This window comes from Cynocephalus volans, chromosome 12, assembly GCF_027409185.1.
Source record: "Cynocephalus volans isolate mCynVol1 chromosome 12, mCynVol1.pri, whole genome shotgun sequence".
NCBI classification, from domain to species: Eukaryota; Metazoa; Chordata; class Mammalia; order Dermoptera; family Cynocephalidae; genus Cynocephalus; species Cynocephalus volans.
In genome coordinates, this window is record NC_084471.1 from 66,189,729 (window position 1) to 66,201,111 (window position 11,383).

An 11,383-nucleotide genomic window follows, 5' to 3' on the forward strand; every position below is an offset into this window, starting at 1 on the left:
CAATTTTTTGTATCTCCTCTTTTATAATGATCTTCAGGGTGTGTGACTCAGTTTTTTGATTGTCCTTATTGGTAAGAGATATTTATTCTTTGCTTTTTTGGAATTAGCCAAAAAAAAAAAGTCACAGTTAATAATGTTGTCCTGAATATTGATGTATAATGCATTTGCTTTTGCCAAGGAGGGTCAGGAATAGAAGCATGGAGGCTGTGTCTACACAGGCAGATCCAGGCGAAGAGATGGGACTATTATCCAGGGAGAAGGTTTGGGTCTCCATCTGCAGGTGAGAGATGCCTAGCTCTGCACTCCTTTCTAGCCTAGCTCTGTATTCGTATTCCCAGAGGATTTGGTCAGCTGGGCAGAGTGTGCATAGCCCTTTCGTAGGGGGGAGATTAATTTCGTAGCTTCGTTCTCTGTCATTTACCTGCAAAAATCAGTACTAAGGTCTAAAAGAGAGAACCTGTCAGTTTGTGAACTATGTAAAAATGTACTTTTCACAAAAGTGGAGGAGATGGAGAGGTCAAAATGAACCTGCACAGTAAACTTGTTTATAACAACTACTAGTTGATCTAAATGAAGAACTCTTCAGTTGAGGGCGTTTCCAGATCTTTCCTTACCTGAGGAAAGACCAGGAAGATACGGGTGAACATTAGGACATGGAAGCTGAGTGTCAGTCTCAGGAGCACTCGCCTGCCTTGAGCATTGAGCGGTGGCTTCTCTGTCCCTTTTGGAGAGCCCCTGTCTCTGGGCTTGAGTCGTGTGTGTGTGTGTGGTGTGTGTGTGTGTGTGTGTGTGTGTGTGTGCGCGCGCGTGTGTGTGGTGTGTGTGTGTGTGTGGTGTATGTGTGTGGGTGTGTGTGTGTGTGGTGTATGTATGTGGGTGTGTGTGTGTATGTGTGTGTGTGTGTATGTGTGTGGGTGTGTGTGTGTGTATGTGTGTGTGTGTGTGGTGTGTGTATGTGTGTGTGTGTGGTGTGTGTATGTGTGTGTGTGTGGTGTATGTGTGTGGGTGTGTGTGTGTGTATGTGTGTGTGTGTGTGTGGTGTGTGTGTGTGTGGTGTGTGTGTGTGTGTGTGTGTGTGGTGTATGTGTGTGGGTGTGTGTGTGGGGGGTCGTGGTGTGTGTGTGGTGTGTGTGGGGGGGTGGGGGAGGTGGGGGTGGGGGGGGTCGTGGTGTGTGTGTGGTGTGTGTGTGTGTGTGTGTGTGTGTGGTGTGTGTGTGGTGTGTGTGTGTGTATGTGTGTGGGTGTGTGTGGTGTGTGTGTGTGTGTGTGTGTGTGGGGTCGTGGTGTGTGTGTGGTGTGTGTGTGTGGGGGTGGTGTGGGGGTGAGGGTGGGGGTGGGGGGTCGTGTGTGTGTGTGTGTGTGTGTGGTGTATGTGTGTGAGTGTGTGTGTGGGGGTCGTGGTGTGTGTGTGGTGTGTGTGTGTGTGTGTGGTGTGTGTGTGTGTGTGGTGTGTGTGTGGTGTGTGTGTGTGTGTGGTGTGTGTGTGTGTGTGTGTGTGGTGTGTGTGTGGGGGTGTGGTGTGGGGGTGGGGGTGGGGGGTCGTGGTGTGTGTGGTGTGTGTGTGGGTGTGTGTGTGGGGGGTCGTGGTGTGTGTGTGGTGTGTGTGTGGGGGGGTCGTGGTGTGTGTGTGGTGTGTGTGTGTGTGTGTGTGTGTGGTGTGTGTGGTGTGTGTGTGTGTGTGTGTGTGTGTGGTGTGTGTGTATGTGTGTGGTGTGTGTGTGTGTGTGTGTGTTGGGTGTGATAGCTGGGCTGGGGCAGAGGGAGGGGTGGAATGACCTCCAGGAGGCCCAGCCAGGCAGAACGCTCAGTGCTTCTTCGCTGATAGACCAAGCTGCAAATCAGGAATTTATTAGGAGCTGAGACTCATTTTCCCACCCTTTATAGCCCTGACGACTCAGAGCCAAACTCTGGCAAGGGGCTTCCTCACGGTTTTAATTAGACAATTAATTTTTTATTGGGTCGTTTGATTTCCGGAGCTGATTCCACTCTCCCTCTTGCCTCTCCACCTGCCTCCCAGCTGTGAACAGCCAAGGGGAGACAGGGGGATTCAGGGAGGGCGCAGAGAAAAAAACCCGTCTGCCTTTGAGCTGATTTAGGAGTCAGTGAGAGGGGAGTGGGGCGGGAATCCCTCTGCCACCCTTAGCTTGTCTAGCACCAGAGACACTATCCAGAGCTCCGACCTGGGCTTGCAGAGCCTGCACAAAAGCATTCTTAGCTACTCCTCCCAAGCTTCTCCCAAGCTGTTGGGCTAATTAGTAACACAGGGTGGGAATGGGGGCAGGGAACAGTGCCCCCAAATACATTAACAGCATTTCTGTGGTTAATCCTGGCTGTGCTAGGATCTGTTTACCCTCTACCCAGGGATTAGGAACCTGTTTGAGTTAGAAGGGCAGAGAGAGGCCAGGGCTTGGCTCTGTCCCCCACCTGCTTTCAGGAGCTGGGGTGGCGGTGCTGAGCCAGCGAGGAAAAAAAGAAGTGAGAGAGACCTGTTTGCAGTCTGCTTCCCTTATTGATCTCCTGCCTTCCAGCCTCTTGGCCTGCTTTTGAATCTTGATCCTCTCCACCTGGGCTTCACCCCTCACCGCTGCCCTTATCAAATAATCAAATAATCTGGTTTAGAAAAGTGGGGAGGAAGGAAAGAGGGAGGGGATGCAGTGCTAGCAGTGAGGACGAGTCTTGGTGTGGAAGGGTCCCCTGTATGTCATAAATGTTCTCTTGGAGGAGGGCGGGTCCCTTCCCAAGATTCCTGATCTTCCCCATACTCCGTGCTGAAAGGAAGAGAAGGCTAGACTCTAAGAAGAACTTACATTTGGTAGCAGAAACAGATACCTCCTTCTTTAGAGTTTTATGATATGTCATCTGGTATTTTATTCAGAACAACATTGCTCAGAGGCCTTAAAATGGAATGGAGTGAAAGGGCTGTTTCTTCAGGTGTCCTGTTGGTGGGGACATTGTCACTTGTTGTTCCAGCACAAGGGCTTTCTGGAAGAGTCTGCTCGTGCATGTGCTACTGCACGTTCACACACACACACACACACGCACTGACACTGCCAAACGAAATCACACTCAGGACCAAACTGACAAGCATCTGCAGACACAGAAGTGGGTTCTGAGAAGCCTCCAGGGTCTGTGCTGGTAAAGCAAGGCCTTCAAAAGAATGAACCAGTCTACCATTCAAAGAGAGGGTCTCTGGTGACCCTCTGTGCTCCCCACATTCTCCTCTAGTGTCAAAGCAACATCGGCATTGGTGAACGTGTAGCCCACTTCCCCCCACTGTGGGGTGGGAGAGCATAAACTTCCCTTGCAGTCCAGAACTGCAAGAAATAGTAGCACGTATTTATACTGGATTGTGAAGGACACAAAGATGAAAGGACCCAAAGATCAAAGGACTCCCGGAAGCCCAGTGTGCAGACCTCTGGATATAGGATATGCTCTGTAAACAGGGTTTCTTCTCCTTCTGGGAAAGCTCACATTGAGCAATCCCTCCACGAGGGCTTGAGGTGGTTCCATGCTGGGAACGAGGGGACAGCCCAGGGGTGGACCTGCTTGGGACCCAGCCCTGCCTCAGTGGTGGACAGCACATCTCTGATGGCCTGTCTGATACCTCTCAAGTTGTGCAGAATGATGTTTAGAAATCTGCAGAAGGAAGGAAGAGACAGAAAGATTGTGTGCATTGTGCTTCCATGTGGCCCCACAGCAGGGAGAAGAGAAATCAGGCCTTCCAGGACCCGAGCACGCTGGGCTAACGGTGGTGCGGTGTGTATGCATGGGGCCCTGAGCTTGGCTCCTCTGGGACAGTGAGAATAAAGAGCCAGGAAAGCAAGCAAAATGCCACCAGAGAGGCCATGTGTGGGGGTCAGTGTCCATCTGCAGGGAGAGGGGAGAGGAAAAGAATGGTGAAAAGAATAGTAGAAAGAGAAGAAATAAAAACAAAGGCACTGAAAGAGAAAGAGAAAAGAGCTAATAGAGAGATCCACACAAAGAGAGGTCGAGAAACACCACTGAGCTTGAGAAGCGGGAGGTGGGCAGTGGGTGGCGGGTGAGGGAGAGTCTCAGGAGGGCCAGCAACCAAAACAGCTGGCCAGGCTTAGGCCTGGAAAGGTGGGCAGGAAGGCAGAGGGGAAGGGGCTGCAGAGAAAGGCTGGGCTCTCTGAGCAGGGGAGAGGTTGGCGATCAAACCTGCTGATCTTCCCCCTGCCCTTCTCCCTGAGCCTAGGGCTGAGATTGACAGGACTGCAGCCTCTCTAGGTCCTGGGTGGATTTGAATAATTAAGTCATCTGGATTCTTATGATTTACCATTTTCAATGATAAATAGACAGCGCCCAAGCCAGCCAGTTGGCAAAACTCTGGCTGCTAGTTATAATTTGTCAAGCTGCCAGCAGATTCATGTTTTATGCTAATGGAGAGAGACTCATTGACTAGGGGGAGGTGGTGACCGGGTCAGCTCTTTCCTCAGGCACCCCAGAGGTCGAGAGGTCGGGAGAGGAAGGCCGAGGCTGGCATGGATTTTCTGTAAGGGTCAGTGTAATTTTATAATAATTCAGAGTCTACACACAGTCTTGCATACAAGAGGGTCAGGTATGCAGAGATATGTTCAGATCTGCATGCACCCACATCCCCCTCCACACACACACACATGCTCCTGTGCAGGCTTCTGGGCGCCATGCACACAGCCTGGCACAGGCACACTTGTCCACCCCCTTCCAGCTCACTTGCACATGCACACCCTTGCTGTCACCTTCAGGCATGTGATTCCACCAAGACAAACTCACAGACCTGCTCAGCAACATGAAGAAATATATCATACCCCCCAATCCCATGTTTCCCACACCCCTAACTGAGCAATGCATACTGCAGAGATGGGAGGTACCTTTGGAGGGCCCCAAACCCTTTATTTCAGGGCGTTCATGGCTGCCAACCCCAATGCATGTCTCTTGCTCCCTTTCTAATATTTTTCCAGTGGGGGAAACAAATGGCCCCAGGGCACTCCCACTTTTTCACCCACTGGGGCTGGGCAGCTGGAGCTGGGAAGGCCAGGGCTCTGAGAGCTGGCACATGGAAGGCTGCCGTGAAATCAGTAGAATTCAAACCAAAATTTCTTTTCCATTCATTTATTTGTATATCTGTGCACAACACTTTGAAGCCTCACAGTGGCAAGAATCTTTTTTTTGATAGTCATGGCAAACTGAGGAAGAGCCGATGCTTTGCGCATAGTAGGTACTAAAGAAATATTAGTGGAATGAATAGCTGAAGCTATTGACTTCTAAATGGAGCCAGTTTCTCATTTTTCCTTCTATTCCTCCACCTCAGGAAATCTTTACATCATCACTGGCTTGAGAGGGGACAGAGAACTGGTGTGGGTCTGGGTGATGTGAGAAATTTGGGCATTTGGTGTGATAAGAAATGCTAATTTTATACCAATTGAAGCAATCTGGTCTCGGTTTTGACCCCCTAATGGCCTCAGAATGGATCAATGAGCAAGGGAGGACGAAGGAAGGAGCACCTGCCCTTCCTCCTGCCCAGAAGAGAATTTAAATTTGCCTCAAGTAGCTAATGGGCAGGGCTGGAAGCTGTAGTTCATTACTATCAGCAGTTTTGAGGCTGGTGGAGGTACAGGGATGTATTAGTGGCATGGGGAGAAACAATTCATTTCTCTGTCCCTTGCCATCCCCAAATGGGGAAGAAAAACACAGAAGCAAACTGAACAGAGTAGAGGCCAAGGCAGCAAGGAGAGCCCAAAGGTGGAAGCCTCTTCCTGTGTCAGGCTCTAGGAGGCAGCTGTGGCTGTCGGCTCTGCCCGCTGAGATTCCGGATCCTGTGAAGTGAGTTGGGTTCTTCTCTCCTTCCCTGAGGGGCCAGGTTGTGGCAAGGAGGCTGTTCTGGGTAGACAGTCTGTATCCCCCTTCACCGAGGCCTCAACAGAGCTGCCACCCTTTTTTGCAGATGTGAGTGGCGGTGGGACTGGCTAATCAGTGGTGTTCCATGGAGAGACAGCCATGAGCCGGAGCCCATCCAAGGGAAAGAGGACCCCTAAATGCATCAGGAATAGGGAAATATGCTTTGCTTACTTCAGAGTTTGAGACTTCGACCTGGCATCGCATCACAGACCTCACCCTCACTCTGGGAGAGTAACAGCCTTGGAGGAGCCAGCAACTCCGCTACCAGGAGCAGGGACAGGAGACTGTGGCTTGCAGGTGGGTGGGGTAGGGAAGGATTGCCTGGGGTGAGCCAAGGGGATGTGAAGGTCATGATCATGATTGATACAGAAAACAAGTGGATTCATCATGCACCTGATTAGCAAACCTTCCTCCCCATTTTGCCCCTCATCTGCACATCCCAGTATTTGCATCCACATAATGAGCTCTTGAGGGCAGGGTGTATGCTAGCCTAAAGGTATCGGAGCAGAGCCTTCTGGGACACAAAGGTTACAAGAGCCCCAGCTTGGACTAGATGAAAAGGGAAAGGGAGAAGGAGAGAGAGAAATGAAGCTAGAGAAAAGAAGGGAGGAAAAGTTTAAAGAGCAATGCAGAAATGCCAGACAGGCCTCCCTAAGAGGGTGTGGCACAGTTTACTTGGAACATGCCTTTCTTTCTAGCTAGAGTTTGGGGGGCCCCCCAGCCCATTCCCAAGGCTTACAATGTCCTTGGAAAACAGGGCTGACCCCAGTGACCTGCCCCATCCCGCTTTTGGGAGATGATGGAGTTATTTAATTGGCTTTAAGAAACCTTCTGAATCAAACTTGGCCATTACCACCAGAGCACATGAGCAGAGCACAGGGGTGCAAGCCCAACAGGCTACAGACGTACAACAAGCCAGAGCTGATCCCCTTTACAGGCTGAATCTAAAGTCACTTTACCAATTCATCTCCCTGTGTGAGTTCAGTGAAATATACTGCAAACCTGAGATCCACTTGTCCTGGTCGGGAATGTCATCATTTTCTTTCTTGTATGAGATTCTTTCTCTGGCTCCTCCAGTGTTTGCAAACCTCATGTCAAGCTCTTTACAGACGAGTCCAACCCCTTTTGGCGTGGAGAAACTCCTTGACCTGGAAGGTAGTTTTCTGGGGCAGGAATGGAGATAAGGATAGCAAAGAAGGAAGATATTTCTTTTCACCAATGGAAGAAAAAGAAAATGACCCCCATCCCCAAAGTGGACCAAGGCCTTATATTCGCCCCTCTCTCCCCTGCACATATTCGGGCAAGCTAACCAAAGTTACAGAAAAGTCCTCCGGGGCAAAGGGCTCATTTGACAGCTGACCAAACTGAGGCCGAAGGTCACAGTGCCAGAGCACTGCAAAGTCCAGAGCAAAGCTGCCTGTCTCCAGACAGCATCTGCCAACAGGGTCAGAATGCAGGCACTAGGGGCTGTGGGTGACGGGACTGAGCCAGGGAGAAGGGGCCTCCATAGTTGGAATCTGCGACTGCTCCCTCCCTCACTGGCCTCTTCTGCTTCACTCAGGTTTTGGAACATCTTGACCTGCGTGTCTAGGGGCCTCAAGGTCCAGCTTAGGGTGCCAGGACCTGGAGCAGGTGAGGCTGCAAGAGAAACTCCTTCTCCAGCTCATTCAGCCGCTTAGGAGAGAAGCTGGTCTGCAGGCAGCGGCCTCTGTGTCCACCTCTCCCGCTGCGCAGGCCACCATCGCAGCCCCCATTCCCCAGTCCCCAGTCCCCGGTGAAGCAGGGAGGGCCCCAGCCACCCCGTCCCTCCCTCCCAGTGTTTCTCTGGAATTGGGGTCCCCTTTCTGTAACTGTGTTTCTCTCTCTGTCCATCTCCCTCCTCCTTTCTTTCCTCTTTAGCTCTCTGTAGCTTTATTTTTCATTTTTCCTTCCTTCTTATGCTTTCTTTCTCCCCTACCTTCACTTTTTCCCTTTGTGTTCTTCCCGTCCTTTGGCTTTCTTCCTTCTTTCTCTTTTTCCTATCTTTCCTCTATTTTTGTCTTTCCTCCTTTTCTCTCTGCCTTTCTCCCTTTCATTTCTTCTTTCTCACTTTTACCTCCCTTTCTTTTATTTGCTTTCTCTTTCTTTCACCATTTCTCTTTATTTTCTCTTTTTTTCCTTTCTGTTTTTATCTCTCATTTAAAAAAACAAGCAACAAAACAAAACAATACCAACGAATCCTGCCTCTTCATTCTGCCCTTTATCAATATTCCTTTCATGTCAACCTCTCACCCATCCTCCCTCCACAGCCCTTTCCTCTGTCTTCAGCACTAGGGCTTTCTCATATTTTTTGCTCTCTCCCAATCTTTTCTCTTCGTTGTTCTGAATTTTTCCAGTCCTTTGTGCTGTCTTCCTAGACCTTTCTTCTATCTTCCTTTGTTTCTAAATCCTCTCTGCAGTAGGCATATGGCATAAACTGCCCTCTCCCAAGTTGAGGTTCCCGTCCTGTGGCAGCCCAGTCATCCTTCGTGCCACTGTTTCTTAAGTCCCCTCAATTTGGAACTTAATCTCAAAGGCCCAGGAATGGGGCTGTTTCTCCGTACTTGAGATGTAGGGGCCGGGTTCACGGTTCCCCACTACAGGCTTAAATTAAGCAAGCCTTGCCAAACTCTCGTCACTCCATCAATCCTAAGAAGAAAGAGGAAGAGAAGAAAGAAAAGAGCAAAAGAGAGAGACAACCGCACAGACCTGCAGGATGGAGGGTGGGGTGGGAGAGTATTGGGGAGGCAGGAGCACAAAGGACAAGATTCATCAAAGGAGGAGCAGCGAGGAAAGCCCAGAACCAGGCGCCCCCTCTCAGGGCACCCAGAGCCCGGGAAGCATGCAAAAAGAAGCCCAAGCCAGCTCCCATGTTAGTTTTGGGATGGGAGAGAGATGAGACCTTCCATCCAAATCCTCTGGCTGCAGAGATGGGAAGGGATAGGAGGAGAGAAAAGGACTTAGATTTGTTTTGAATGTCAGTGGCCCTCATGTCTGCCCCTGGACTCATCCCTCTGAAAGGCCCAGTTTTGGGGGGACTATGTGAAAATCGCTCTAGGCTGGGCCGGCTGCGGCCCTCCTAAATCTCTCAGCTAAGCCAGCCCAATTCCAGGACTTGCTACAGCGGATGCCTGGCAGCCACTGAACCAATGGCAGAAAAACCTCCAGGAGCAGCGAAAACAAAGGCCTGGGCAGGGCCAAGTGGCCTCTGGAGGTATGGGCCCAGTAGGGGCCAAAGACACCGCACACTCAAAGTGGGAATTTTCTCTCCTGGAATCCACAGCCCCTCCCAGCCCTCTCCAAGAAGGGGTCCAAATGTGCCATCTGTCACCTGCCTGGCTCCTCCAGCCCAGGGTTCCCTGAGAGGGGCCCGATCTGGAAACCTCAGGCGCAGAGGGTACCTCCCCACCCAGAGATGCTGTGGGCTCTGGACACCCCCATCCTCACCCACCACCCCTGCCACCGCACCTGCAGCGGCCTCCGCCCTCTCCCGCTCCCTAAACCTGCACCCATCCCTGCTCCTGCCCTGCCCTGGTCAGTCCACCCCCACTGTCCCTGGCCCCCAAGTTCAGCCTTGCCCTCTGAACTCGCCCTCTGCTCTTGACTTCCTTTTGAAGAGCGTCCCCATCTTTTCCTCCCGGGATATCTCCGGAGGGAGTAGGGACACTTTTCCTGGCCCTCATTTGGGAGCTGGAGAAGGTAGAAATGTTGTGCTGGGGGTGGGAGGGGGACACTCCCTTGACTCCATCTTAGGGAATGAGTCTCTGAGTCAAGGTGGGTTGAAAAAAAAGGTATTTGGGAGTTCCCTCTCTTGTGTCAATCTCAAAATCAGTGGAAAATACCAGGACAGCAGAGGCCAAGGCAGCCCAGGACTGAGGCTCTAGGTGGACACCCCAGCCTCCATCCTGGCAGGGTCAGAAACTCTGCTAATTTCCCATAGTACTACTGTCCCTTTCCACGGAGACCCCTCTGGGGATCTCCAAGCATCTCTAAAGGCTTCTTGGGGTGAGCAGGTTTACGGTCGGGCTTTTCTGTGTGAGTAATCAGTCCAAACTGGGAAACAAGCAAACACATCCTTCTTTCAGTGTGGGAAGCAGAGCGCCCCTCTCGCCCACTTTAAATTCAAAACCCCAAGTCTGCTCTCTTCTCCATCTCCCTTCAAAAAACTTTTCTGAAGTTCCTTGAAGTTATGTTTTGGGGAAGAAGTAATCTCCCTCAGACTGTTTGGGTCTCTCGACCCCTAATTTCTCCCTTCCTCCCCAGTTTCAGAAGCAACCCTCCCCTCCCGGTCCACCCACACATCTGACGGAGCTCAACCCCAGCCCAGATTCCCCCAAGGGTGGGTCGATTAGTGTCTGCCTGCAGGGGAGACAGGTCAGAGTACGGAGGAGAGGGAGAGAGACGGGGAGAGACAGAGACAGGGGTGACAAATTGTTTTCAGGCTAAGGCGCACCCCTCTCCCGGGCCCAGCTCACCTGCTCGGGACGGGCTTCTCTTCATTTTCATCCACTCAAAAGTTTGTCCTTCTCTCAAACGATTCCAGGAGGGACACGAACTCTCGAACTCGGCCTTTGGGGAGGGAGGTGGGCAGGGTGCCTGATCCAGAGCTACCAGGGAAGCAGGACTCACTCGGGTGCGTCATCCCCAAAGTGAGGCCGAAGCAGGGATCTGGAGGTAGAGCGTTCAGGCACCCCGGACACGGGCCAGGCTGCTAGCCCGGGGACGGACCAGGCTAGACTGGGCACTATGGAGGGAGTGGTGAGCGGGAGCCGGTGGGCCCGGGGAACTGGAAGGAGAGGGCCCTGGGTCCTTGGCGATGTCTCCCGCTTCCTCCAGTTTCTGCCCTCCGGTGGGTGCCCCAGCCCACAACATTTCCTCAACCACTCAGGGCCCCCACATGGCAGAAAGGGAGGGTGAGGGGTGAAGCGACCCCTCCTAGCCCCTCCCCAGCCCACGCCACTGCTCCCCCCCTTCCCCTCCCCAGAGCGAAGGGACAGACAGAGAATTGCAACTAGAAATTCAATCGATTGGTACAAGGGACCACGTGGTCAGGGGCTGGCCAATGACCAGGCTGCCCGGGATGAGCTAATAATGGAAGCAATTTGTAACTTTCAGTAGCTCTCCAGGCCCGGGTGCCAGAGGGAGGGAGGCGGGCGGAGGCGGGGAGAGGGGCGCCCCCAGTCCTTTCACTGTCCTCATTCGTCTAGGGGTCTCCTGTTGCTCCGCTCCCCTAAGGGGCAGGCGCTGGCAGAGTCCCTCGCCTACTCTCGTCCAGCCCGCCGCTCCAGAGCGAGGTAAGCTGGTCCCCCCGCAGACACCCGCTTCCCTCCCTTCTGGCACCTGCAAACAACGTCTCCCTTCCTGTTTTATTAGACAATTTAAATCCCATTTTGTTTTTCTCTTAATCGAAAGAAAAAAATCCTTTCGTTTTTTGCATAATCCATGTTGAATTTGGGGAAAAATTAAA

The 11,383-nt window shown here is 51.9% G+C and overlaps 1 long non-coding RNA gene across 1 annotated transcript; it reads right to left on the reverse strand.

Annotated features, from left to right (window-relative positions):
* Positions 1–5,096: 5,096 nt before the first annotated feature.
* On the reverse strand, positions 5,097–10,886 carry LOC134360762 (uncharacterized). The gene is made up of 3 exons (XR_010021352.1): positions 10,392–10,886; positions 6,901–7,061; positions 5,097–6,031 (listed from the first exon to the last, which is right to left on the reverse strand). It is a non-coding gene; the product is annotated as an uncharacterized LOC134360762 (long non-coding RNA).
* Positions 10,887–11,383: the final 497 nt, after the last annotated feature.